We start from the raw sequence: 7,071 nt of genomic DNA, 5'->3' as shown, positions 1-7,071 counted from the left end.
CAGACAAGGGTTTCCCCACACAGCTGCACCGCTTCTCATTGTGTCAGAGGCTGGCTTCAATTTTTTGCTAGCAAAGATACAGACTTTTTTTCAATTTTCACATGATCACTATCCCATTGCTCCATGTCCACAACACCTGACGGAGTGCTTAAGCTAGGTCCAAACATAAGAAAAGCTGGGCCAGGTTTATACTCTCAGTTCTTGCTGGTTTTTAAGCTACCAAAATGGAGAGATGTGTCGCTGCCTCTGGAACTGGGAATTACAGATCAAAATTAATGAAAGAGACTCTTGCGCAGGGTTTTCCTTCCATATCAAATTATGTAAGTAAAGGAGAAGGAACAGGAGACTAATTCACATGTATAACAAAAGATGATCACCCCAACATTTATTAGCAGTGACGTGTTTCGTTAATCCTCAGTCTTGGAAGGAGCCCAAACATCATACACACAACAGGGAAGGGATTTAGTAGCAGTACTTGAACTGTTCAGTCTCCCTCTTCATTATATAGTGGTATCAGTGACAATATCGTATTAATACTTTTGGCTTTAAGCTCACCGAGTACAGTGAGCCACTGGCAAAAATAGATGAGTTAAGGGTTTCTGGATTCTCAAAAAGCCTGATAAATCTGTCTGAATTCAAAAATTCTCCCTTGATCTGTCTCTGGACCCCAAATCTACTAAGAAAGAAACCTGAATACAACTTTTACTAGCACAGCGTCTTGTTTCCATCTCAGCTAAGCTTTGTAAAAAAAAAATAAGTGTTCTTACTCTACAGCCAGCATGTCAGGGAGGGGTGTGAGCACATGGGCTGCCATGACCCCACATGGGCAGGACCCCTGCTTTCAATGTGAGTATCACATCTCCTGCACCAGTTTTCTAAATCCTCCTGTCTTCTAGCGAAAAAAGCTTCCTCTTAATTTAAGGAAGGGTTTTCATAATCCTTAAGTACTTTACTGTCTTGTCAAACCCCCTTTGAAAGTGTCTGGTACAACTGGTGAATATCACATCACACAACCTGCTCATTTCTCAGTCCCTTCACATTACTTAATGCCTGAAGTACAAGATTCCTATAACAAAGAGTTTTATGACCGGTATTTTGAGGAGTATCGTGCTGAGATGACTTGATGAGCCAAGTGACTTCCCAGGCTCTCTCTGCACTGACACTGCGACCAAAGGTGGCTATTGGCTGCTCTGGAGCCTAATTTTTCTGTCTTAAGTCCACTATTTCAGTGGTTGGTTTAGGAACGATGGCGCTTCTGCAAATTAGGGGGCGAGACGAAACAGATGTCTCTTTTGAATACACTAATTCCCCTGAGCAACGGATTTCTTTCTCCCTTGCTTACACTGCCGGCAATTAATTTACTAACAAGACCATCTGGGCAAGACATCAGCCTGGCCACACTTGGCCCAGGCCTATCCATGATGGTGAGATCAGACAACCATCGCTCTTATAACCACCTGACCATTCCCTTCAGGATGCCTGAACTCCTGGGATATATGCTCTGTCCTAAATATAAACCCTTCCTTATAAACAGCGAGGAAACATCCTAGGTATTTAATCCGGGTTAGAAGTCCCTCCTAGGTGATGCAATAGTTTATCTCAGGAGAACTTTTAGCTTTCTGCTAACACGAGCCATTCCCCGAGTCGCTCATGCATTTGTGCCCATAATGTTCCTATGGTATTTGCACCAGCATGTGCGTCCAAAGCAAAACCAGCTTTAGATATGTAAGACAAGTGCCATTCTAAGTTCTTGTCAGCTCCAAAAAATGCTAAACCATCCTCTGCTCACCGATGGAATGGTTTCTTTTTCCCAAATCTGCAGCCCTCTGCACATCTGGGGAGTCAGCTAGTTCTTCACAGTCTCAGTTTCCCTGTTGTCAGTGGAAATTCCCCCTCCACAAGAGAAGTTAGATCTTTTGGGAGCTTCTTTCATTTTTCTAAGTTCTGATTTCCACTTCCAAATATTTTAGCACAACCATATGCGAATGTTCACCTTTCATTCAAAGGTTTTGCCTTGCCCACAAACAGCTGTCAGATACAACACACCAAGAGGCTGGTGAGGGGTCTGGAGAACAAGTCTTATGAGGAGCGGCTGAGGGAACTGGGACTGTTTAGCCTGGAGAAGAGGAGGCTGAGGGGAGACCTCATCGCTCTCTACAACTACCTGAAAGGAGGTTGTAGCGAGGTGGGTGTCGGTCTTTTCTCCGAAGTAACAAGTGATAGGACGAGAGGAAATGGCCTCAAGTTGCGGCAGGGGAGGTTTAGATTGGATGTAAGGAAAAATTTCTTTACTGAAAGAGTGGTGAAACATTGGAACAGGCTGCCCAGGGAAGTGGTGGAGTCCCCATCCCTCGAGGTATTTAAAAGACGAGTAGATGAGGCACTTAGGGACATGGTTTAGTGGGCATGGTGGTGTTGGGTTGACGGTTGGACTCGATGATCTTAGAGGTCCTTTCCAACCTCAATGATTCTATGATTCTATGATTCTAAGAGAAACACGGCATGCGATAAATACCCTCTTCTTGCGGTTCCTAGATGTTTCTAGGTGCGTTGACAAGCTAAAAATTCATAACTATAAATTGTCATAGGCCTTATCGGTCTTTTTTAAAATCGGTAATTTTTACTCTGTTGTTTGGATCCATCCTTACGCGCCAACACCAAGGTTTAAGAGTCAGTTGGAAAAGCAAACTGAGTCTTCTACAATTTGCAAAGTAACATTTATCTGCAGTGCTGCTGTAAGTGATTTTATTTGCTTCTGTCATCCCCACTGAACCTGTGCCAACATCCCTCTTCTTCCCAAGCACTGTGGGTGAAGCTCACTTATGCCTTCCTGACACATTTCTTCAAAGTGCAGTAAAGCCTCCTTCCCAAAGAAGAGATCTTTTTCTCCTGGTAGGAATCTTGAGTAGGATCAGTGCCATAAAGTTCCTCTCCTCCCGATTCCCCCCCAGAAAATCTCCCAGCCCTTTCTGCTCTTCCTCATTTAGTGACCAGGGCTGCATCACAACAAATCCAATTGAAATTCTGGGAGCTGCTGTTCACCTGCTCTTCCTCCTGGCTTTAGTCTATGCCTATAGGAACTGTCTCTAGCTCTGCTATGCTGCTCTCGTCGTCACTATTTGCTGCCTGCCAACATGCTCAGCAGATGAGCAAGGACCAGCGTTGGCTCTGGGTGCAAAGGAACTTCAGCATCCAGGGGCCTGGAGGAGTTTACATCAAGGACTTTTAGCTGCTAGTGCAGCTTCCAGCCATTTGCCATCTCTTCGCTGGGAATGGCTACAGCATAAAATTATTTTTCTGCTTTCTGTCCTCTGGAATGGCATGACCTGCTTGCTGCAAATCATTTCCACCATATCCTAAAAGGAATTTCTACAAACAGATTTTGGCACTGGCCCTAATGCATTAACCACAACAAAACCCCTCGTGGTTATTCAGCTCAAACACTGCCTCCAGTTTCCAGATTTCAGGCTCAGAGTCCTTCTGGTCTTGTTTTAATTCCTCAAGGTAATTTTTACTTTCTATGAGCCACTCCATTATTCATGTGGCTGCGATTCAATACTGCCCAGACGTTCCTCACCTTGGAAACTGTGTTAGCCCTTTGTCCTGAGCTGGTCACCGGGGCTCTCGGGGCCTTTTCCTTAGGAGGAGATTGGGAAGGGGTGCTAAGAGACTTCCACGGAGCAGCCCTGTTTACTTACACAAAACATATCCCTGACCATATTAAGAATTAGCCATCTGGAGACAGGGGTTTTTGCCCCCCCGGTCTGAAGCCATCCTCCAGCCTGCACTCACAGCCCTGGTTTCTCATTCCTCCAAGGCTCGGGATTTTTACGGTTGCTCTCTCGTCTTTGTCCTGGCGGTCTCCTTCATTTTCTGCTTATTCTGGGACCTTAAGGTGACTTCAAAATATGTGGCCCTGCTATGCGGGATGGAATTTCATGGGATAATGGATTGAATGAGGCTGTTAAATTTGGAAGTTTTTTCTCAACAGAAGAAATAAGCCATTGAGAGTAGTGGCCCAAGTAGGCCTTAACTTACAGCATCTCTTTTGAATGCCACTTTAATATTTTCATTGTATGTTGGCCTTACACACTCTCTGGCAGGCTCTCTGCTGCTGAAGTCTTTGGAAGTAGGTATATTAGTAGCTTTTATGCCTTTAGCAAGTTACTGATTTTCTTATGGAACAAGAAAATTCTGGTAACTTCAATTTAAAATCATAATATATTGGTTTCTGTTTTTCTATTTTTTATTGTCTTTCATTTCTTGAAGGATGCCTTCTCATTTTCAGTAGTTGTCTTTAGCGTGCCAGTCCGGTACTGGTCCTTCTCGCATCTGATCTGATAGCTGGTACACATTTGTTCTGAGCTTCAACATGAGGTCTAAATAATCTCTACGCCTCAGGCAAGCTTTTAACCTTCTTGGCCACCCAGTTTAATTTCTTTTTAACGAGCTTCCTTATTACTACATCAATATCTTTTTTGAAATTAAACAGTAGTGGATTTTTTGGCTTCTGTTGCTCCTGCAGAGATGTCAACTCCAGTTCACTACTGTCACTCTTAGGCTAGCACTTCAAGAGTAATGCCCTGACCGTGGATCTTGTGCTTAGCTCAGGGCCAAGGCAAGACGCGAACTTCCCCCGGGAGTTCCCTGGCCGAGGCAGGTGTTTATGGTGTCTGAAAATGTACTTTCAGCATCACGCCCCAGTGATGCTTATCCAGTTGATAGAAGGCTGATTGAAACATCACTGCTTTTGCGGCTGCTGTTCTCACATCCTCTGCGATCTTTCTTCGCCTGCCCTTCTGGCTGGGCAGGTAGCAGCGCTGCTCTAACGCAGCACTTTCCTTAATTAGGTCTGGCATTTCAAACCACAAAAATTGTGTCATTTGTCAATACACTTATATTGAGTCTAAGTTTTCTCCACCGTGCAGCTGTCATTCTATCTGCGTGACCCCCTTCCACCTTCTTAAATAATTGGCACCCTGATATTACAGCGTCCAACTAGATAATCTGCCTTCTCCTGCGTTTCTAGGATGTCTATTACGTCAATATTCATACATAAAACCAGGTAAAACAGGGACTTTGTTTCCCCCACCCTATTTCTCAGGCTGTTAGCGGTTACAGAGAAGCACATGTGTGTCTGACAGATAGATAACGAATAAAACCCAGAGCAACCTTGGGCTTCTGCAGAACTGCTGCCATGAGGGTATTGTGTCACTGGAGCTCTGCATTTCTTAGGGACCTGGTGGCAGCTGCTCTGAGAAGTAACACCTTGACTCAAACTTGCAAAGAACTCACAGCGTGATTCATACCCTGCCTAGATTATATGCTGATTTTATGTTTCACTTTTAAAGCTCCCTGAAAGACAGTATTCTGGGGATTATACAGCATACCCTGCTGTGGTGAGAAAGGTTTCTAGTAACAGAAGTGAGCCAGGAAAAAGTAATCAACACCTTTTCCCCTATTCCAAAGACACACGCACACGCTCCTATGAGTAACTTTTTTTTCCCTTAGAAAAAGTTAATTCGCCTCCCGAGAACCTTCTCCCCCTCCTTAACGCCCCCCAAAACCCAGCTGCATTTTTCAGTAATGTTTTATGCCCTATTTGACCCTTTTGAACTCATTTGCAACAAAATGTGGAATGCTGAGGAGTGGGTTGTTAAAATCTTGTCTGTATTTCCTTCCTGCATTAATAAATGAGTTAAAAGGAAAGACTTCGTAGCTGACAGGATACTTTGGAAGAGGAAGGAATTCAAATGATCCCTTTCCAAACAGGCACCTGTACCTCTTCCACTTATTTCCTTTCCTTCTGCACGACTCCACAGAATGATTTATATGTATATAAAAAAATTATACGTATTTTATATATATTCTCTAAATTTCCCCTGCTCAGTCTTTGACCAGAAAGAAAGTCACAGATTTTTCAAACTACTTAGAAGTAACTTCTTGAAAACAAAATTAAAAAAAAAGAAATCTGCAGGTACCAAGAAGACAATAGAATTAGGTAATGCATATTTATAAAGACAAAACCATGACAGATATAAACATGTTTTTCCCTGAATTGGCTCCCCTTCGACCCCTGCATCTGTGCAAAATACAATTAATTCATATATATGAGACAAGTGTTTTTATATTGGGCAAGGAAACTACTGTTATGTTTTCATAATCATCCATCATCGTGGTGACATTAGGCCAAAGAGACAGTATGACTAAAACTGTGAATTTGAAAAACAGTTAGTTATGTAAGTGGGTTATTTAACTAACAGAGGCTCAGGGGACCAAATTCATCAATTAGCTTCTCCAGAGTCAAACAAGGGATAAATCTTGCTCTGTTTTTTAGCCATGTGATGCAAAAGGTGATGCTCTGCTGTAAAAAATGCAGCCTCTCTGACGTATTTGCTCTCCAGATGTTTACATCCACATAGTGTTTGCTGTTTCACTATCTATTGTAGATGTGGGGAGTTCTAACTGCTCTTTGACTTCTGCTGGGAAAAAATTAAGCCATGTGTATAAATGCAGTATATGGAATAATTTTAGAGTTACATAATGTGTAACAATATTGCAAATCACAATTCATTTTATCTACCTTCTGCACAAGGTGAGAGGGAACATTTAACTTATCTAATTAGACGTAGATAGGCCACAGGACTTCCCCGAATAAACCCCGAATAAACCAGAGAGCAGCTTTCAGCCGATGCTGGTTTTCAAATTCCCGGCAATGGTGGATCTATCGCGGTGCCTGGCAGGCTGGGAGCAATGCAGGCACAAACAGGATCATGGAGTAGGCTAATTAACTACCATTAACCAGACCGTAATTAACCATAGAGCAATTCTAGACGTGTTTCACCCCACCATTATCAAACACCCCGAGTGCTTAATTTTATAGACAATTTCCTCACGATCTTTCCTCCCCACCCCGCGGCCAAGCTCACCCGGTGGCTGTCGGCGTGCTCAACATCTCCTTGATATTCCAGACGTTAAAATTCATGTTTTTTTCACAGCTGACGCCCTCGCCGGGAGCTCCTGGCCCTCCCCATGGCCCCAGCACTCACAGCCTCTCCTACCCCACGGCGG

This window comes from Aptenodytes forsteri, unplaced genomic scaffold (genome assembly GCF_000699145.1).
Source record: "Aptenodytes forsteri isolate BGI_AS27 unplaced genomic scaffold, ASM69914v1 Scaffold53, whole genome shotgun sequence".
NCBI lineage: Eukaryota > Metazoa > Chordata > Aves > Sphenisciformes > Spheniscidae > Aptenodytes > Aptenodytes forsteri.
Note: the sequence above shows the minus strand (reverse complement) of the source record.